A 23710-nucleotide genomic window follows, 5' to 3' on the forward strand; every position below is an offset into this window, starting at 1 on the left:
CATATGCTCCATGTGAAAGAGGATTGCAGACTAAACCTGTTCATTCTACTTCAGAACTGTATTAATATTAATACTTATTTTATTGCACTCTACTGATTGCTCCATGAGCAAATCTCTTCGTTTTTCAGATGTACATTTCTTTCTTCATTCATGCACTGATTCACTTGCAATAATACAATCCGTATCCATGAACCACAAAAGCCCAGGAACAAGTTTATTGCCTTTTCCTAACTTCTACTACTAGTTAATGTCTACAGAGAATATTTACTAGTTCTCTTTCCATAGTGGACCTCAAAGTTACACAGAGCACTTAATCAAAGTTATTGACTCAGATACCTCCCCCAATACCCATCATCGACCCAGGCATGTCTTTCTATTTCTTCATCCACTTATGCCTTCTTGAACTGATTCACTCGTTCATGAATTCACGAATAATTATACAATCAATTACCTTCGGTGACGCAAAACTAAGAACAAAAGCCTTAAATACAACCAAGATCTGTTCGTTGCCCCTGTTCATGTAGAGTGAATAGACTCAGTCACTTTTCACTGTGAGGCTCTGTTTTACATGTAGGGATTAATCAACATGCTTGCTTCATATCACTCCCTTACTTAAGATTAGTGCCCACCTGCTACTCTTTCACTTGATTCGTCCTTACATTAAAGCTAGTGTAATCAACAACCACAGACCTATCATCTTAGCCCACAACTGACAAAAATGACATCTGCCATCTTCCAAAGTACTCCAGCCTCAAAGAGTTAACAACTGAGATCTTAATCAATGAAGAAATGGATTCAGCAAATGTGGCAAGAATATTAAGTAGGAAGTTAAACTGCTCTGAAAATACGTGAAATGCCCTCCATCACTTTAGTAACGGTCCTTAGTTGGGCCGGGTCAAATTAATCATAAATGTTAGTTTATGACACATTCCAATCATGAGCTGGTAACTGGCATTCCTTAATTTCATGTACTATTTAACTATTTATTTTATTGAAATAATTTAGTGGGATCCCATTAATAACCCCCATTGGAGCTTAGAACACCAACATTGATGTTTCCTTATTTCCGTCTTTAAGCTCCTTAGTCTCAGAAGTAAGGGTCTTCACCTTTAGAGAATGATTAAATCAGATGTGTGGTGTTCATTCTATAAAGAAAAATAAGAGCCTATTATCAGAAACTATAGAGTTAGCTTTTTTCAAATTGCTATAACACATTCTCATCATTTTCCTAAGAATGGCACTCTTTTATTTACTTACATTTTACTATTAAATTATATGAATACCACCGAATTCATTGTTCAACACAAAATTAAAACTACAATTACAGATATCTGACTTTACCTGCTACTTACATAGGAAGAGCCAAGATCATCTTATTGGACTTCTGCAGAATTGGACATATTTAATATGTTTCATGGTACCATCTCCCCAATCCTCCACTATATGGACTCATGGATTCATTCACCTACTGATTCATTTTATTTTTCAAAGAATAATATTATCATGTCTTTATTTTTCTAAAGAAAACTCAAAATGGTTAGACACTAACCCAGAATCAAATTACTGGAACTTGGAAAAGTTCAGGTGTACCTTTCAAAGAATAGAAGAGCTTAGAATTTTTCCTAGAATATCTGACTCAGAAAACAAAATGAGTCAGTATCCTGATATCAAAACATGTGTTCTGAATTGGTCTGTGGTTTGCTGACTTCCTAAAAAATAGATTAAGATATAAAATTATACCTTCTTTCTCTTATACAAGCATATCAGTATCTGTGATCTTATCCACTAGACAAGAACACTGAACAAAATTTATGTCTATCTATGGTCATTGCCATTGAGAATAACAGACTTGCTTCTTTTTTTATTGTTTTAACAAAAATCAATGAAAAACAGGATTGGATCAATTAGAAGTGTTGTCTTACAAAACATTCTCATCAGTGGTCTCTGGCTCTCAATTAAGTGGTTATTTAAACAAGTATTTATACAAGTAAATGCATTTGCATTTCCTTAATACCACAACCAGTCAGCAACCCACCACCACCACAGAACAAAAACTCTTATATACAAATGACCATACATATACCACTTTCCAGAGCAGTAACAGTCTCTACTATTAATGTATAGTAAAGAGTCAGAGTCTCAGCTAGATTTTAATAACAATCCATGTTTCGTTACATTCCTTAATAATAGGTACATGACTTATTAGATTTTTAAATTCATTGATACATTTCACTTATTTATGGCTCAACTTTATAATAAAAATACAATCCATCCCCAAGAACCACAAAAGTACAAACACAAGGTACCATGTGCTCATTTCCCACAGATGGAATAATTTAACCATGTGCCTCTTTGCAATGGACCTCAGAATTGCATATGGATTTAATCAAAACTCCTGTTTCAGATACCCCATGGAACTCATCATCGATCCAGACACGTTGTTCTTTCTGTATTTACTTATTAATTGATCCATGAATAACAATATAATCATAAAATTCCAGGAACAAAATCTCCTTTTATAATGGACCTCAGAGAACATGTGTGATCAATCAACACCCATGCTTCATACCAAATCCACATTCACCATTGGTCCATCTGGGTGTTACTTTCATTTAGTTTGCCCATGTCTTAATGATGGGTCAATGAAAAGTGATGAAAGCACCACCTTTAATCACTTCTCAAACACAGAGTCTTCCATGGGCTTGTGGGTTGCCACACAGTTACCAGCCAGTGCTATACCGATATGGAAATGTTTAAGTCATTTGTGGAGGAACATAAAATGTAATATTAAGTAGTTCTAAAAATGAATGAAACGACTACTGAATTAGACTGCTGAATTAGACTAAACATAATTTTTGATTCATAACATATTTCCATCATTGGTCCATATTTGGAATTTTTATTTCCTTTATACACATTGATTCTTTTGAAATACCACTAAGTATTTGTGAACAAATCATCCTACCCAAGGATAGGAACTTCAATTCTTACTTATTTTTCTCTAGGTTCTTAACTCACAGAGCTAACTGCCAAGATTTTGCTTCTTAGAAAATGAATAAGTGTGCTGTCCTGTGGTCATTCTGTGGAGGAAGAAGGAGAATTAAACTAGAATTTAAGTGTATTTTAGTTACTTGGAGCTAGGGAGTTATAAACTTCGGTCCTTTTTAATTAATCCAGTATTCGACTTTTACTTTTAGATACTTTTAGTTATAGCCACTGTTGAATTCACACATAAGAATAAGAAAGATATTTATCAAAAATATCTTTATAGGGGGCTTCCCTGGTGGCACAGTGGTTGAGAGTCCGCTTGCCGATGCAGGGGACACGGGTTCGTGTCCCGGTCCGGGAAGATCCCACATGCCGCGGAGCGGCTGGGCCCGTGAGCCATGGCCGCTGGGCCTGCGCGTCCAGAGCCTGTGCTCCACAACGGGAGAGGCCACAACAGTGAGAGGCCCGCGTACCGCAAAAAAAAAAAAAAAGTATATATATATATATATATATATATATATATATATATATATATATATATCTTTATAGTTTAACAGTTTTAACAGAATAAAAGATAATTTTAATGGATGCTACTTTTGCAGAATTAGGTACATTTAAATCTTTATTTGGGTACCTTTAAATCCAATAAGAGGTTAATATCCAACATATACAAACAGCTCATACAACTCAACATAAAAAAAAAAATTAAAAATGAGCAGAAGAACTGAATAAGCATTCTTCCAAAGAGGAAAAGCAGGCGGCCAACAGGCACATGAGAAGATACTCAACATCGCTAACCATCAGGGAAATGCAAATCAAAACCACAGTGAGATACCACCTCACACCTGTCAGAATGGCCATCATGAAACATAACACAAATAACAAATGTTGGCAAGGATGTGGAGAAAAGGAAACCTTCATATACTGTTGGTAGGAATGTAAAACATGGAAAACAGTATGGAGGTTTCTCAGAAACCTAAAAATAGAACTATCATATAATCCAGCAATTCCACTCCTGGGTATATATTCAGAAAAAAACCCACTAATTTGAAAAGATACATGCACCCAAATGTTCACAGCAGCATTATTTACAATTGCCAAGATATGGAAGAAACCTAAGTGTCCATGAACAGATGAATGGATAAAGAAGATGTGGTGTGTGTGTGTGTGTGTGTGTGTGATGGAATACTACTCAGCCATAAAAAAGAATGAAATAATGCCATTTGCAGCAACATGGATGGACCTAGAGATTATCATATTGATATTAAGTGAAGTCAGACAGAGAAAGAAAGTATGAATCTAACAAATACAACAAACTAGTGAATATAACAAAAAAGAAGCAGACTAGCAGATACAGAGAACAAACTAGTGGTTATCAGTGGGGAGAGAAAAGGGGGAGGGGAAATATAGGGGTAAGGAATTATGAGGTACAAACTATTAGGTATAAAATAAGCTACAAGGATGTGTTGTATAACATGGGGAATATAGTCAATAGTTTATAATAACTATAAATGGAGTATATAACCTTTAAAAATTGTGAATCACTATATTGTACCCCTGTAATTTATATATTATATATCAACTATACTTCAGTTTAAAAAAAACAGAAAAGGAAAGAACCCATAATCTCATTTTTAAAAATTCTTATTTCACATTCTCAGTGATGACTCTGCTTGATTCAATTTTATATGTTCATTTATTTATTTACTTAACTACACATGGAATGATTAAATTATATGCTTATTATATGAAAAAAGTCAAAATGGTAAACCAGCCAGTAATCCAGAACAGAAATATTATTATATGCAATGAATTATATGTCCCTTATCAAAAATGGGAGTAGGCTAGGAATTTTTTCTTTCTATAAACATCTGTAGCAAAAACCCAAACTAATAATTATCATTGTCTCATAAAACATGGTCTTCCAATGATCTGTGCTTTCTCTTATTTTAAACAATTAAGATAGGATTTTATTTACGCATTCAATTATAATAATACATCAATATCTATGAATGCAAAGACACTAGGAATAAATCCTGAATGATACAAACATCTGTCTATCCACTTGTTAGTCACAGACATAACAGACTAGATCATGTTTGGGCTGTTAATAAAATTTAGAGAACACAATCTGTTCAATCCTAATGTTTTTTATATGACCTGTCATCAACATATGTCCATAACTGCTTCTCATTCAATGAGCTTCTCGTTCATTTATGTTAACGTCTCCTGTTTCAAAAACACCAAAAAAACAAAACAATGGATGCAGCAAAAACAGTACTTGGAGGGCAATTTATAGCATTGAATGCATACATTAGAAAAGAAGACCTAAGTGTTTGCTGACAGATGAATGGATAAAGAAATTGTGGTATATATATACAGTGTAATATTTTTCAGCCTTAAAGGAGGACATCCTGTCTTTTGCAACAACATGGATGAACATGGAGGACATTATGCTAAGTGAAATAAGCCAGATACAGAAAGAAAAATCCTGAATGATCTGACACATGGAATCTAAAAAAGATGAATTCACAGAATCAGAGACTAGACTACTGGTTACCAGAAGCAGGGAGGTGGAGGAAATAGAAAGATGTTGGTCTAAGGTACAAATCTGCTATTATGTAAGGTAGGTAAGTTCCAGAAATCTAATGTACAGCACGGTGACCATAGTTAATAAATATATTGTATACTGGAAATTTGTTAAGAGAGTAGTTTCAGATGCTCTTATCACAAAAACAAAAAAGCAAAATATAAAAGTGTGTGAGATGAATATGTTAATTAGCTTGTCTGTGGTAATTATTTCTCTCTATATATATGTACATCAAAACATCATGTTGTACATCTTAAATATATACAATTTTTATTTAAAGAAAAAAAGAAATATGTAAAATCAGTAATCTAAGTTTCTGCCTTAGAAAACTAGGAAAAGAACAAACTAAATCCAGAGTAAGCAGAAAAAAAGACATAATAAAAATTAAAGCAGAATCAATGAAACTGAAAACAGAGAATCAACAGAGAAAAATCAATGAAACAAAAAGCTGTTTATTTTAAAAGATCAATAAAAACAGTAAGCTACTAGCCAGGCTAAGAAAAAAAATGAGAGGACACAAATTACTATTATAGAAAGTCTAAGGAGAAAGCACTACAGATCCCTGGGACATTAGAAGAATAGTCACAGAATGCTGTGAAATCCATGCCCACAAATTTGATAACCTAGATGAAATAGACTAGTTCCTCAAAAGACACAATTTGCTAAAATCCAAACAAGAAGAAATAGACAATATGAATAGGCCTACATCCATTAAAGAAATAGGTCTATGATTAATAACCTTCCAAAACAGACAGCACCACACCCAGGTGGGTTGTCTGGTGAATTTTACCAAATATTTAAGGAAAAAATTATAACAGTTCTCTTAAAGACTTATTTATTTATTTATTTATTTAACATCTTTATTGGGGTATAATTGCTTTACAATGGTGTGTTGGTTTCTGCTGTATAACAAAGTGAATCAGTTATACATATAAATATGTCCCCATATCTCTTCGCTCTTGCATTTCCCTCCCTCCTACCCTCCCTATCCCAGCCCTCTAGGTGGTCACAAACCACCTAGCTGATCTCCCTGTGCTATGCGGCTGCTTCCCACTAGCTATCTATTTTACGTTTGGTAGTGTATATATGTCCATGCAACTCTCTCACTTTGTCCCAGCTTACCCTTCCCCCTCCCCATAACCTCAAGTCCATGATCTAGTAGGTCTGTGTCTTTATTCCCGTCTTAACCCTAGGGTTTTCATGACCATTTTTTTCCTTTTTTTCTTAGATTCCATATATATGTGTTAGCATACGGTATTTGTTTTTCTCTTTCTGACTTACTTCACTCTGTATGACAGACTCTAGGTCCATTCACCTCACTACAAATAACTCAATTTCGTTTCTTTTGATGGCTGAGTATTATTCCATTGTATATATGTGCCACATCTTCTTTATCCATTCTTCTGTTGATGGACACTTAGGTTGCTTCCATGTCCTGGCTATTGTAAATAGAGCTGCAATGAACATTTTGGTACATGACTCTTTTTGAATTATGGTTTTCTCAGGGTATATGCCCAGTAGTGGGATTGCTGGGTTGTATGGTAGTTCTATTTTTAGTTTTTTAAGGAACCTCCATACTGTTCTCCATAGTGGCTGTATCAATTTACAATCCCACCAAAAGTGCAAGAGGGCTCCCTTTTCTCCACACGCTCTCCAGCATTTATTGTTTGTAGATTGTTTGATGATGGCCATTCTGACCAGTGTGAGATGATATCTTGTAGTTTTGATTTGCATTTCTCTAATGATTAATGATGTTGAGCATTCTTTCATGTGTTTGTTGGCAATCTGTATAACTTCTTTGGAGAAATGTCTACTTAGCTCTTCTGCCCAGTTTTGGATTGGGTTGTTTGTTTTCTTGATATTGAGCTGCATGAGCTGCTTGTAAATTTTGGAGATTAATCCTTTGTCAGTTGCTTCATTTGCAAATATTTTCTCCCTTTCTGAGGGTTGTCTTTTCGTCTTGTTTATGGTTTCCTTTGCTGTGCAAAAGCTTTTAAGTTTCATTAGGTCCCATTTGTTTATTTTTGTTTTTATTTCCATTTCTCTAGGAGGTGGGTCAAAAAGGATCTTGCTGTGATTTATGTCATAGAGTGTTCTGCCTATGTTTCCCTCTAAGAGTTTGATGGTGTCTGGCCTTATATTTAGGTCTTTAATCCATTTTGAGTTTATTTTTGTGTATGGTGTTAGGGAGTGTTCTAATTTCATACTTTTACATGTAGTTGTCCAGTTTTCCCAGCACCACTTATTGAAGGGCTGTCTTTTCTCCACTGTATATTCTTGCCTCCATTGTCATAGATTAGTTGACCATGTGTGCGTGGGTTTATCTCTGGGCTTCCTATCCTGTACCATTGATCTATATTTCTGTTTCTGTTTCAGTACCATACTACCTTTTTTTTTGTGGTATGTGGGCCTCTCACTGCTGTGGCCTCTCCCGTTGCAGAGCACAGGCTCTGGATGCACAGGCTCAGCAGCCATGGCTCACGGGTCCAGCTGCTCCGCGGCATGTGGGATCTTCCTGGACTGGGGCACGAACCCGTGTCCCCTGCATTCGCAGGCGGACTCTCAACCACTGCGCCACCCGGGAAGCCCATACTATCTTGATTACTGTAGCTTTGTAGTATAGTCTGAAGTCAGGGAGCCTGATTCCTCCAGCCCCGTTTTTCTTTCTCAAGATTGCTTTGGCTATTGGGGGTCTTTTGTGTTTCCATACAAATTGTGAAATTTTTTGTTCTAGTTCTGTGAAAAATGCCAGTTGTAGTTTGTTAGGGATAGCACTGAATCTGTAGATTGTTAAAGCCTTTTTAAGAAGATACAAGCTGAGAAGACACTTCATGACCCATTCTATGAAGCCAGCATTACCCTAATAAAAATACAGAAAAACTACAGAACAATATCTCTCATGAACATAGGTGCAAAAATCCTCAACAAAATATTAGCAAATTGAATCCAACAATGTATAAAAAGAAATACAATATGATCAACTGGAATTTATCCCACTATGCAAGGCTTGTTCAGTATTCAAAAGTCAATTAGTGTAATCTATCACATCAAAAGGCTAAAGGAGAATACTCACATGATCATATCAATAGATGCAGAAAAAGCATCTGATAAAATACAACAGCAATTCATGAGAAAAAAAAACTCTCAGTAAACTAGGAATACAGAGGAATTTCCTCAACTTGAGAAAGAATATTTACAAAAAAACCTATAGATAATATCATACCTAATGATGTAAAATTTGAAGCTTTCCCACCAATATCAGTATCAATGCAAGGATGTTCCCTCTCAACACTTCTTTTCTACATTGTACTGGAAGTTATAGCTAACATAACAAGAGAATAAAAGGAAATAAAAAGTATACTATTAGTGAAAAAAGAAATAAAACTGTCTTTATTAACACATGAAATGGTCATCTATATAGAAAATACAAAAGAACTAACCAAAAAACTCCTGGAACTCATAAGCAAATATAGCAAGGCTGCAGGATACAAGGTAAATAAATAAAAGTCAATCACTTTCCTATATAATAGCAATGAACACGTGGAATTTGAAATTAAAAACATAATATTATTTACATTGGCACCCAAAAAATGAAATACTTAGGTATAAAACTGAAAAAATATGTATAAATACTATATGAAGAAAACTATAAAACTCAGATGAAAATAATCAAAGAAGAACTAAATAAATGGAAAGATATTCCATGTTCATTGATAGGAAGAGTCAATATTGTCTAAATGTCACTTCTTTCCAACTTGATCTATAGATTCAAGGCAATTCCAATCAAAATCCCAGCAAGTTGTTTTGTGGATATAGACACAGTGATCCTAAAGTTTATATGGATAGGCAAAAAAAAAAAAAAAAAAACCCAGAATAGCCAACGCAATATTGAGAAACAAAGTTGGAGGTATGGCAGTATCTGACTTCAAGACTTACTATAAAGCTACAATAATCAAGACTGTGGTATTGGTAAAAGAATTCACAAACTGATCCATGGAACAGAATACAGCCCAGAAATAAGGCCCACATAAATATGGGCAACTGATTTTTGACAAAGGAGTACTTTTCAGTAAGTGGTGCTGGAACAACAGGACATCCACATTTAAAAAAAGAAAGAAAGAAATCTAGACAGAGACCTTACACTCTTCCCAAAAATTAACTCAAAATGGATCACAGACCTAAATGAAAAATGTAAAACAATAAAACCCCTAGAAGATAACCTAAGAGAAAATCTAGCTGACGTTGTATTCAGTGATGACTTTTTTTTTTTAACATCTTTATTGGAGTATAATTGCTTTACAAGGGTGTGTTAGTTTCTGCTTTATAACAAAGTGAATCAGTTATACATATACATATGTTCCCATATCTCTTCCCTCTTGCGTCTCCCTCCCTCCCACCCTCCCTATCCCACCCCTGTAGGTGGTCACAAAGCACCTAGCTGATCTCCCTGTGCTATGCGGCTGCTTCCCACTAGCTATCTATTTTACGTTTGGTAGTGTATATATGTCCATGCAACTCTCTCACTTTGTCCCAGCTTACCCTTCCCCCTCCCCATAACCTCAAGTCCATGCTCTAGTAGGTCTGTGTCTTTATTCCCGTCTTACCCCTAGGTTCTTCATGACTGTTTTTTTTCTTAGATTCCATATATATGTGTTAGCATATGGTATTTGTTTTTCTCTTTCTGACTTACTTCACTCTGTATGACAGACTCTAGGTCCATTCACCTCACTACAAATAACTCAATTTCGTTTCTTTTGATGGCTGAGTAATATTCCATTGTATATATGTGCCACATCTTCTTTATTCATCTGTTGATGGACACTTAGGTTGCTTCCATGTCCTGGCTATTGTAAATAGAGCTGCAATGAATATTTTGGTACATGACTCTTTTTGAATTATGGTTTTCTCAGGGTATATGCCCAGTAGTGGGATTGCTGGGTCATATGGTAGTTCTATTTTTAGTTTTTTAAGGAACCTCCATACTGTTCTCCATAGTGGCTGTATCAATTTACATTCTCACCAACAGTGCAAGAGTGTTCCCTTTTCTCCACATCCTCTCCAGCATTCATTGTTTCTAGACTTTTTGATGATGGCCATTCTGACCGGTGTGAGATGATATCTCATTGTAGTTTTGATTTGCATTGCTCTAATGATTAATGATGTTGGGCATTCTTTCATGTGTTTGTTGGCAATCTGTATATCTTCTTTGGAGAAATGTCTATTTAGGTCTTCTGCCCATTTTTGGGATTGGGTTGTTTGTTTTTTTGTTATTGAGCTGCATGAGCTGCTTGTAAATTTTGGAGATTAATCCTTTGTCAGTTGCTTAATTTGCAAATATTTTCTCCCATTCTGAGGGTTGTCTTTTGGTTTTGTTTATGATTTCCTTTTCTGTGCAAAAGCTTATAAGTTTCATTAGGTCCCATTTGTTTATTTTTGTTTTTATTTCCATTTTGCTAGGAGGTGGGTTAACTGATGACTTTTTACATACAACACCAAAGACATATGTGAAACAATTGATAAGTTGGACTTCATTAAAATGAAAAGTTTCGGCTCTGCAAAGAAAGTTTCAAAAGAACAAAATACAAGCCACAAATTGGGGGAAAAACTATTTGCAAGACATGTCTGATAAATGACTATTATCCAAAACACACAAAGAATTCTTAAAGTCAACAATAAGAAAACAAACAACTTGGGACTTCCCTGGTAGCGCAGTGCTTAAGAATCTGCCTGCCAATGCAGGAGACACGGGTTCGAGCCCTGGCCCAGGGAGATCTCACATGCCACGAAGCAACTAAGGCCGTGTGCCACAACTACTGAGCCTGCGCTCTAGAGCCCGCAGGCCACAACTACTGATACTGTGTGCCACAACTACTGAAACCCACACACCTAGAGCCCATGCTCTGCAACAAGAGAAGCCACCACAATGAGAAGCCCATGCACTGCAACGAAGAGTAGCCCCTGCTTGCTGCAAGTAGAGAAACCCCATGCGCAGGAACAAAGAACAGCACAGCCAGAAATAAATAAATAAAATTAAGGGGAAAAAAAGAAAATAAACAACTTCATTAAAAAATGAGTCAAAGAAGCCACGTAGATAGCCTCATCCACCAGAGGGCAGAGAGCAGAAGCAAGAAGAACTACAATCCTGCAGCCTGTGGAACAAAAACCACATTCACAGGAGGATAGACAAGATGAAAAGGCAGAGGACTATGTACCAGATGAAGGAACAAGATAAAACACCAGAAAAACAACTAAATGAATGGAGATAGGCAACCTTCCAGAAAAAGAATTCAGAATAATGATAGTGAAGATGATCCAGGACCTCGGAAAAAGAATGGAGGCAAAGATCGAGAAGATGCAAGAAATGTTTAACAAAGACCTAGAAGAATTAAAGAACAAACAAACAGAGATGAACAATACAATAACTGAAATGAAAAGTACACTAGAAAGAATCAATAGCAGAATAACTGAGGCAGAAGAACGGATAAGTGACCTGGAAGACAGAATGGTGGAATTCACTGCTATGGAACAGAATAAAGAAAAAAGAATGAAAAGAAATGAAGACAGCCTAAGAGACCTCTGGGACAACATTAAACGCAACAACATTCGCATTATAGGGGTGCCAGAAGGAGAAGAGAGAGAGAAAGGACCAGAGAAAATAGTTGAAGAGATTATAGTCAAAAACTTCCCTAACATAGGAAAGGAAATAGCCACCCAAGTCCAGGAAGCGCAGTGAGTCCCATACAGGATAAACCCAAGGAGAAACATGCCGAGACACATAGTAGAAATTGGCAAAAATTAAAGACAAAGAAAAATTATTGAATGCAGCAAGGGAAAAACGACAAACATACAGGGGAACTCCCATAAGGTTAACAGCTGATTTCTCAGCAGAAACTCTACAAGCCAGAAGGGAGAGGCATGATATACATAAAGTGATGAAAGGGAAGAATCTACAACCAAGATTACTCTACCCGCCAAGGATCTCATTCAGATTCGATGGAGAAATCAAAAGCTTTACAGACAAGCAAAAGCTAAGAGAATTCAGCACCACCAAACCAGCTCTACAACAAATGTTAAAGGAATTTCTCTAAGTGGGAAACACAAGAGAAGAAAAGGACCTAAAAAAACAAACCCCAAACAATTACGAAAATGGTCAGAGGAACATACATATCGATAATTACCTTAAACGTGAATGCATTAAATGCTCCAACCAAAAGACACAGCCTTGCTGAATGGATACAAAAACAAGACCCATCTATATGCTGTCTACAAGAGACCCACTTCAGATATAGGGACACATACAGACTGAAAGTGAGGGGATGGAAAAAGATACTCCATGCAAATGGAAATCAAAAGAAAGCTGGAGTAGCAATACTCTTATCAGATAAAATAGACTTTAAAATAAAGAATGTTACAAGAGACAAGGAAGGACACTACATAATGATCAAGGGATCAATCCAAGAAGAAGATATAACAATTATAAATATATATGCACCCAACATAGGAGCACTTCAATACGGCAATAAGGCAACTGCTAACAGCTATAAAAGAGGAAATCGACAGTAACACAATAATATTGGGGGACTTTAACACCTCACTTACACCAATGGACCGATCATCCAAAATGAAAATAAATAAGGAAACAGAAGCTTTAAGTGACACAATAGACCAGATAGATTTAATTGATATTTATAGGACATTCCATTCAAAAACAGCAGATAACATTTTCTTCTCAAGTGTGCATGAAACATTCTCCAGGATAGATCACATCTTGGGTCACAAATCAAGCCTCAGTAAACTTTAAAAAATTGAAATCATATCAAGCATCTTTTCTGACCACAACGCTATGAGATTAGAAGGGAATTACAGGGAAAAAAACCTAAAAAACACAAACACATGGAGGCTAAACAATACATTAGTAAATAACCAAGAGATCACTGAAGAAATCAAACAGGAAATCAAAAAATACCTAGAGACAAATGAGAATGAAAACACGATGATCAAAACCCTATGGGATGCAGCAAAAGCTGTTCTATAAGGGAAGTTTATAGCTATACAAGCCTACCTCAAGAAACAAGAAAAATTTCAAATAAACAATCTAACCTTACACCTAAAGAAACTAGAGAAAGAAGAACAAACAGAACCCAAAGTTAGCAGAAGGAAAGAAATCATAAAGATCAGAGCAGAAATAAATGAAATAGAAACAAAGAAAACAATAGCAAAGATCAATAAAACTAAAAGATGGTTCTTTGAGAAGATAAAAAAAATTGATAAACCATTAGCCAGACTCCAAGAATAAGAGGGAGAGGACTCAAATCAATAAAATTAGAAATGGAAAAGTTACAACAGACACTGCAGAAATACAAACCATCCTAAGAGACTACTACAGTCAACTCTATGCCAAAAAAATGGACAACCTGGAAGAAATGGACAAATTCTTAGAAAGGTATAACCTTCCAAGACTGAACCAGGAAGAAAAAGAAAATATGAACAGACCAATCACAAGTAATGAAATTGAAACTGTGATTAAAAATCTTCCACAAATAAAAGTACAGGACCAGATGGCTTCACAGGTGAATTCTATCAAACATTTAGAGAAGAGCTAACACCAATCCTTCTCAAACTCTTCCAAAAAATTGCAGAGGAAGGAACACTCTCAAACTCATTCTACGAGGCCATCATCACCCTGATACCAAAACCAGACAAAGATACTACAAAAAAAGAAAATTACAGACCAATATCACTGAAGAATATAGACGCAAATATCCTCAACAAAATACTAGCAAACAGAATCCAACAACACATTAAAAGGATCATACACCATGAACAAGTGAGATTTATCCCAGGGATGCAAGGATTCTTCAATATATGCAAATCAATCAATGTGATACACCATATTACAAATTGAAGACTAAAAACCATACGATCATCTCAATAGATGCAGAAAAAGCTTTTGACAAAATTCAACACCCATTTATGATTAAAACTCTCCAGAAACTGGGCATAGAGGGAACCTACCTCAACATAATAAAGGCCATATATGACAAACCCACAGCAAACATCATTCTCAATGGTGAAAAACTGAAAGCCTTTTCTCTAAGATCAGGAACAAGACAAGGACGTCCACTCACCACTATTATTCAACATAGTTTTGGAAGTCCTAGCCATGGCAATCAGAGAAGAAAAAGAAATAAGAGGAATACATATTGAAAAGAAGAAGTAAAACTCTCACTGTTTGCAGATGACATGATACTATTCACAGAGAATCCAAAAAATGCCACCAGAAAACTACTAGAGCTAATTAATGGATTTGGTAAAGCTGCAGGATACAAAATTCATGCACAGAAATTTCTTTCATTCCTATATACTAATGATGAAAAATCTGAAAGAGAAATTAAGGAAACACTCTTATTTACCAATGCACCAAAAAGAATAAAATACCTAGGAATAAACCTACCTAGGGAGACAAAAGACCTGTAGGCAGAAAACTATAAGACACTGATGAAAGAAATTAAAGATGATACCAACAGATGGAGAGATATAACATGTTCTTGGATTGGAAGAATCAATATTGTGAAAATGACTATACCACCCACAGCAATCTACAGATTCAATGCAATCCCTATCAAATTACCAATGGCATTTTTTATGGAACTAGAACAAAAAATCTTAAAATTTGTATGGAGACGTAAAAGAGGGAAAAAAACGGAGCGGGAGGAATCAGACTCCCTGACTTCAGACTATACTACAAAACTACACTAATCCAGACAATATGGTACTGGCACAGAAACAGAAATATAGATCAATGGAACAAGATAGAAAGCCCAGAGGTAAACCCATGCACCTATGGTCAACTAATCTATGATAAAGGGGGCAAGTATATACAATGGAAAAAAGACAGTCTCTTCAATAAGTGGTGCTGGGAAAACTGGACAACTACATGTAAAAGAATGAAATTAGAACACTCCCTAACACCATACACAAAAATAAACTCAAACTGGATTCGAGACCTAAATGTAAGACTGGACACTATAAAACTCTTAGAGAAAAACATAGGAAGAACACTCTTTGACATAAATCACAGCAAGATCTTTTTTGATCCATCTCCTAGAATAATGGAAATAAAAATAAAAATAAACAAATGGGACCTAATGAAACTTATAAGCTTTGACACAGCAAAGGAAACCATAAACAAGACGAAAAGACAACCCTCAGAATGGGAGAAAATATTTGCAAATGAATCAACAATCAAAGGATTAATCTCCAAAATATATAAACAGCTCATGCAGCTCAATATTAAAGAAACAAACAACCCAATCCAAAAATAGGCTGAAGACCAAAATAGACATTGCTCCAAAGAAGACATACAGATGGCCAAGAAGCACATGAAAAGCTGCTCAACATCACTAATCATTAGAGAAATGCAAATCAAAACTACAATGAGGTATCACCTCACACCAGTTAGAATGGGCGTCATCAGAAAATCTACAAACAACAAACGCTGGAGAGGGTGTGAATAAAAGGGAACCCTCTTGCACTGTTGGTGGGAATCTAAACTGATACAGCCACTGTGTAGAACAGTATGGAGGTTCCTTAAAAAACTAAAAATAGAATTACTGTATGATCCAGCAATCCCACTACTGGGTCTATACCCAGAGAAAACCATAATTCAAAAAGACACATGTACCCCAATGTTCATTGCAGCCCTATTTACAATAGCCAGGTCATGGAAGCAACCTAAATGCCCATTGACAGACGAATGGATAAAGAAGTTGTGGTACATATATACAATGGAATATTACTCAGCCATAAAAAGGAATGAAATTGGGTCATTTGTTGAGACGTGGATGTATCTAGAGACTGTCATACAGAGTGAAGTAAGTCAGAAAGAGAAAAACAAATATCGTATATTAACGCATGTATGTGGAACCTAGAAAAATGGTACAGATGAACCGGTTTGCAGGGCAGAAGTTGAGACACAGATGTAGAGAACAAACGTATGGACACCAAGGGGGGAAAGCCGCGGGGGGTGGGGATGGTGGTGTGATGAATTGGGCGATTGGGATTGACATGTATACACTGATGTGTATAAAACTGATGACTAATAAGAACCTACTGTATAAAAAATCAATAAAATTCAAAACAAAAAAGAAACGAAATTGAGTTATTTGTAGTGAGGTGGATGGACTCAGAGTTTGTCATACAGAGTGAAGTACGTCAGAAAGAGAAAAACAAATACCGCATGCTAGCACATATATATGGAATCTAAAAAAAAAAAAAAAGATACTGCTGAACCTAGCTGCAGGGCAGGAATAAAGAGGTAAGCGTAGAGGATGGACTTGATGACATGGGTGGGAGTGTGAAGCTGGGGCGAAGTGAGAGTAGCAGCGACTTATATACACTACTGAATTTAAAATAGTTGGCTGGTGGGAAGCAGCAGCATAGCACAGGGAGATCAGCTCGGTGATTTGGGATGACCTAGACGGGTGGAACAGGGAGGACGGGAGGGAAGCTTACGAGGGAGGGGATATGGGGACATGTGTATGCATTATGGCTGATTCACTTTGTTGTGCAACAGAAACTAACATGGTATTGTGAAGCAATTATACTCCAATAAAGATCTATTTAAAAAAAAAAAGTCAAAGACCTCAACAGATACCTCACCAAAGAAGATATACAGATGGCAAATAAGCATATGAAAAGATTCTCCACATCATATGTCATGAGGGAAATGCGAATTAAAACAATGAAATTAAAACCTATTAGAATAGATATTTGGCAGCTCCTTACGAAACTAAACATCGTCTTACCATACGATCCAGAAATCACACTCCTTGGTATTTACCCAAAGGAGCTGAAAACTTATGTCCAGACAGAAACTTCCACATGGATGTTTATAGCAGCTTTATTCATGATTGCCAAAACGTGGAAGCAGCCAAGATATCCTTCAGTAGGTGAATGGATAAACTGTGTTATATCAAAATAATGGAAGATTATTCTTCACTAAAAAGAAATCAGCTATCAAAGCCATAAAAAGGTGTGAAGGAACCTTAAACACATATTACTAAATTTAAAAAGACAATAAGAAATGGCTATGTACTGTATAATTCCAACACTATTACATTCTGAAAAAGGCAAAACTAGGGGGACAGTAAATGGAGAGGTTGCCAGAGGTTAAGGGGAGAGAAGGATGAATGGAGCACAGAGGATTTTTAGGGCAGCAAAATATTCTGTATGATACTATAATGGTGGATACATGTCATTATACATTTGTCCAAAACCACTGAATTTACAACCAAGAGTGAACCCTGAGGTCAACTATGGACTTTGGGTGAAAATGATGTGTCAGTGAAGGTTCATCAATTATAATAAATGTACCCCTCTGGTGCAGGATGTTGATAATGGGGGAGGCTATATACATGTAGAGCCAGGGGGATTATGGGAAATCTCTGTGCATTCCTCTCAATTATGCCATGAACCTAAAACTGCTCTAAAAAAATAAAGTATTTTAGAAAAGTAAGCAACATCTAAAAAAAAAAAAGAACAAAAACAAAAAATTTGCTTTTCATCAATTGCAACATTGACTCATATAAAATTGTCTTTTATGTTTCTTACTCAAAAGTGTAAGAGCTTTGATCTATTTAGTTTTATTGGAACTCAGCATTTCTAAATCATATTAGTTTTGTTCCTTATTTAATTGCATACACTCATAATTGATCCATTCAGGACATTCCTTGTCTTCATTCATTTACATATTTTATTCTGATTTAGTTAAAATATAATCTATACTCAAGAACCTCAACAGACCAAGAATAAGAACTGACGCTTCCTCAGTTCTGCTATATGATCATTTCCCACAGAGATAATAGGGTAATTTTCTTTTTCTAATAGATCTCACAGCTATAAGGCTTAATCAGAATTTCAGATTCAGACACCCCAGGATACTCATCATTGGTTTAGGCTTGGCACTCTTTTTCTTCATTCATTTGCACCTTTATTGATTGACTCATTCAGTGATTCACTAACAATAAAATGTCAACACACGAAAATCCCAAAATTAAGAACTGTGATATTGCTAAGATCAATGTGTGAATCTCAAAGTCACACACATGGATTAATTAACTTCCTTGCTTCTTAGAAATTCTGTACTCATGGCAGATCCATGCTTACTCCTTTTCATTTAATTTGTCCCTATTTTAAACATGATACAATAAATGACCATGAACCCACAATCTTTACCCCACAATAGGAGCCCTGACAACATCAACCATCTTCTTATGTGCTCTCATTAAAGAGTCAAGAGCCTAGGTCACTTGAGGAAATTTAAATTAGCTGTGGTACAAAAATACAGTGGAATCATCATCCACTCTGAAAGGGATGAAAATGTCCTCCATCTTATTTTCTTTCACAGCCCAACTTAGGTTGAGTAGATGTCACTTGTGCAGGATTGGATTCACTTAAATACTTCTTTCATGGCACATTTTCACCAATAGTCCATGCTAGACCCTACTTTGTGTATTTATTTATCCATTCATTGTTTTATTTATTCATTTACTTTTGTATTCATGAATAATTTGAACATCAATTTATTTTTCCAGAGAAAACACAATATGATCAATCCATAAACAACTCAAAATGCAATACAATTAGATACACATGAACCTGAGATAATGTGGGAAGAGCCTAGTTTGATTTTTCTTTGTCTTAATATCAGCAAGGAACAATAGGACAAATGAGTCACATTGTTTTTTAACACATGTTCCTCTTTGGTCCATGCTTTACCTAGTGGTCCTCAATGGAGGCGATATTGCCCCCAGAGGACATATGTCAATGTTGAGATATTTTTGGTGGTCACAATGGGAGAGGGGGTCAATACTGGCATCTAGTTAGTAGAAGTCAGTGAAGTTACCAAACATTCTACAATGCACCGGACAGCGCTCCGACAGCAATGAGTTACCCAGCTCAAAATGCCAATAGTGCGAGGTTGAGAAATCCCACTTTACCTTCTTCAAAATAACTGGTTGAAAGATGACTGTCTTTATACATTCACTCATAATATCACCAGTACCACTGAACATAGAAACTGGATCAGAAATTTCAATGGTATTAACAGTTGCTCATGTGTTCATTACTCCCAGACATAACCAATTAGATCATATCTTCTTATTTTCAATAAGCAAACAGCACTGCCCAAATAATGCAGAACAACATTGATTTCCAGATATTTATCTCTATATGCTACTGACTCAAATAGATTCATGTTGGAACTGAGTATTTCAGAAAAATATTAATAATAAAAAATATATTAAACATTCATAATTGGGCCACATATGGCTCTCCTTGTCTTCATTTATTTATATATATATACATATATATAAAATATATATATATTTCTTTGTTCATTAATTCACTTACAGTAATACAATCCAAACCTACGAACCTTAATAGCCTAACAAAATCCTAAATATTATTAACTTCTGCTGTAAGTTCATTTACCATATAGGCATTAACTAGGTCTCTGGTCTCAGAGTTATAGGGTTTAATCAAAATCATTGATTCCAGGCACCCCAGATATTCACTGGTCCAAACTTGGAGCCTTTTCCATTCATGCATACTTTTGTTTACTGATTCTCTCATTAAGTCACTAATAATAATAAAGTCAACGTGTAAAAATAAAATTAAAAAAACTAAAAACAATATCCTAGAATGTTACGAAGCTCTATCTATAGGTTTGTTTTCCATAAAACTAAGAGGCTACGTCTTTTTTGCAGCAGATCTCAGCATAGAGATTATCAGCTTACTTGCTTCATGCCAATCCCATATTTATGCCTTGTCCATGCTTGTCCTTCTTTTAATTTTTCCACATTTTAAAGATGGTAGCCAGCCTCCAAGATGGCGCCCAATGATCCATGATGCCTGGTATTCACAGCCTTGCACAATCTCCTCCCATATTAAACCATGCCTGGCCTCTATAACCAACAGAATACTTGAGAGAGTGATGGTGTATGACTTCTGAATTTAGGTTATAAATACATTGAGTTTTCCACCTCTCTTTCTCTTGTATTTATTACTCTTGGAGAAGTCAGCTGTCATGTTGTAAGGACACTCAAGCAGTCCTGAAGAGAGGCCCATGTAGGAAGAAATTGTGGCCTCCTGCCAACAACCAGCGCCAACTTTCTAGCCACGTAAGTGAGCCATGGAGGCAGATCCTCCAGCCCAAGCTTTCATGTATCTACAATTCTACCTGACATCTTGACTACAACCTCACAAAAGACCCTAAGCCAAAACTGCCCACTAATCCTCTCCTGGATTCCTGCCCCATAGTAATTGTGATAGGTAACAAATATTTACTGTTGTTTTCAGCCACTAACTTGTAGGGTAATTTGTTACACAGCAATAAATAACTAATACAATACAATGATCAACCAACCACTGTCATATCTCACCATGAGGACATTAATACTATTTTCTCTTCTCCTATCTACTCCCCCTTCAAGGAGTTATGGACTAGTTCTTTATCACTGAGGAAAGGTTTAAATTAACCATGGTATAAAATAAAATAAAATATTAAAAACTCTGAAGATGAATAAAAGCCCTCCATCATTTTTAATGAATCTCAGTTGCCCTTCATTGGATTACATGTAAAATTCGGTTAATTACCATTATTGGTCCCTGCATGGCATACTTTGATTTTATTTATGTATTTAGTATTTTTTCCTTTAACATAATGTCAGGATGGACAAATCACCTTCACCAAGGACATGAATTGTGACTGTCGTCTACCAGAGTCTCTAGACTCCTTACCCAGAGGTAAAGACTAAAACCTTATGAGTATTGATTAAATCAGCTATAGTTCTTTCATTCTGTGACGTAAGATGTACATTTTTATAGAGAACGGAACAAGATAAATTTAACTATTTTTAAAGAACTGGAGTCATGAGGTACTAGATTAATCATAAACCTTGGTTCCTATCACTTTCTTATTATTGAATTTTCATATATTGACTTGTTTACTGTTTAGTTTTTAATTAACGTAGTGAATGCTGTTAAGTCTACCACCTAACATGAGAATAATTAACGTAACTGGTACTTCTATTGATCTATATACTCCCTAGCCACACAGTTCACAGCCCCATTCATCTTTTTTAAAGGACCACATTCATGCATTGCTTAGAGTGTGCCATGAAATACTGGTCCAAGATTTACCCTAATTTTTCATCCACTGACTCACTCATGTTTTTCTCTTATTTAAATACTCAAAGAATAATGTGATCATTTATTCATCTTTTTAAAGAAAGAGTAAAACCCACCAGTATTCAGAATTGAAATACCATTTCATTCAACTGCTGACATGCTTTGTCCAAAGTAAAATAAGGCTAGATTTCTTTTCTTTCATCTAAAATGGTGTAATCATTATCTTTGTTTCATGACGCCTGCTCCTCACTGACCCACGTACTACCTTCTTTTAAATAATTGAGCAAATGTGAACTCATTCATTTATTCACTTTTAACAACACATCCGAAATGAATGCAAGCCAAGACCCTGAACGAGAATACTGACAAATACTAGTTTCTGTCCATACACTCATTGTCCACAGATATAACTTGTTAGATCCTTTCTTGTTTTTTAAAATAATAGTCAGTGAATAGAATTGATTTCATCACATATACTGTCATATTCCCAGTATTAGTCCATGCTTGGCCTTCTTTCAATTAGGCACTTATTTAAACAATTATTTTTAATGTAAATGACTTGTTCCTTTTCTAAATAAACTAACAACCAGCTACCCAACACCAACCCCAAAACAACATGGACTCCTGGAATAGAATATATCCCATATGTAGAACAGTTAAGAGAGACTTGATCTATTTAGGTTATGAAACTCAGTGCTTCAGGAAATAATATATTTAAATAACAATCCTTGTTTCATTGCAGACTTGAATCATTGGTCATCATTCATTTACACTTCTTCATTTATTCTTGCATTGCTTCACTTACAATACATTTCACAGGCATTAAGAACTAAACCTCAAGAACCACATCGTTGCCTACTCCTGACTTTCGCTGTAAGCCCCTCTTCCACAAAGGAAATAAACAAGGTTTCTTTTTTCTAATAAATCTCAAAGTTACAGAGCTTAATCAAAATCTTCGATTGATACATCTCAGAATACTCATCGTTGGTCTATATCGGGCATCTTTTTCTTCCTTTTTTATGCATTGTTTATTCCTTTATTCATTGATTCACTAATAATAATATAATCAATTCTCATGAATCAAAAAGCCCAAGAACAACATCCTTGAATATCACTAATAACTGTCTATATGCCTACTTCCCACAGTGCTAACAGACATTTTTTGCAATATATATATGTGTTTTTTGCACATATAAATTAATCAGCATCCTTGCTTCATATCAGTCCCATTGGTCCACGCTTGGCCCTTTTCATTTAAAGATGACGCAGTGAATAACTAAGGGACCCATAATCTCACTCCACAACTAGAACAATTTTTTCCATCTTCTTATGTGCTCCTCCCTCAAAAAATTAATAGCTTAAATCTTTATCAATGGAACCATACTTAAATGAATTGCACTACAAAAATAAAACACAATGTGAAGCAGCCCTGAAAGTGAAGGAAACACCTGCATCTTTTTTTATTGGACTTTAAGAGTACTAAATCGGGGTTTCCGTGTGGCACAGTGCTTAAGAATCCACCTGCCAATGCAGGGCACACGGGTTTGAGCCCTGGTCCGGGAAGATCCCACATGCCGCGGAGCAACTAAGCCCGTGCGCCACAACTACTGAGCCTGTGCTCTAGACGTCGCAAGCCACAACTTCTGAGCCTGCGTGCCTAGAGTCCGTGCTCTGCAACAAGCCCGTGCTCCACAACAAGAGAAGCCACCGCAATGAGAAGCCTGCGCACCGCAAGGAAGAGTAGCCCCCGCTCGCCGCAGCTAGAGAAAGCCCGCGCACAGCAACGAAGACCCCAACGCAGCCAAAAATAAATAAATAAATAAATTTATTTTTTAAAAAGAGTACTAAATCAGATTAATCAATCATAAATCCCAGTTCTGGTCTAAGTTGGTGCTATTTGGTTTTATTTATTAATATACCCAATTATTACTTCGAAAACTT

At 35.8% G+C, this 23710-nt stretch overlaps 2 non-coding genes across 2 annotated transcripts; both read right to left on the reverse strand.

Annotated features, from left to right (window-relative positions):
• Window positions 1-284: 284 nt before the first annotated feature.
• Window positions 285-362, reverse strand: LOC117311454 (small nucleolar RNA SNORD113/SNORD114 family). Its single transcript, XR_004525654.1, has one exon. It is a non-coding gene; the product is annotated as a small nucleolar RNA SNORD113/SNORD114 family (small nucleolar RNA).
• Window positions 363-2357: 1995 nt separating this feature from the next.
• Window positions 2358-2432, reverse strand: LOC117311451 (small nucleolar RNA SNORD113/SNORD114 family). The gene has a single exon (XR_004525651.1). It is a non-coding gene; the product is annotated as a small nucleolar RNA SNORD113/SNORD114 family (small nucleolar RNA).
• Between the last annotated feature and the right edge of the window lie 21278 nt (window positions 2433-23710).

The sequence above is a fragment of the Tursiops truncatus genome, chromosome 2 (genome assembly GCF_011762595.2).
Source record: "Tursiops truncatus isolate mTurTru1 chromosome 2, mTurTru1.mat.Y, whole genome shotgun sequence".
Taxonomy (NCBI): Eukaryota; Metazoa; Chordata; class Mammalia; order Artiodactyla; family Delphinidae; genus Tursiops; species Tursiops truncatus.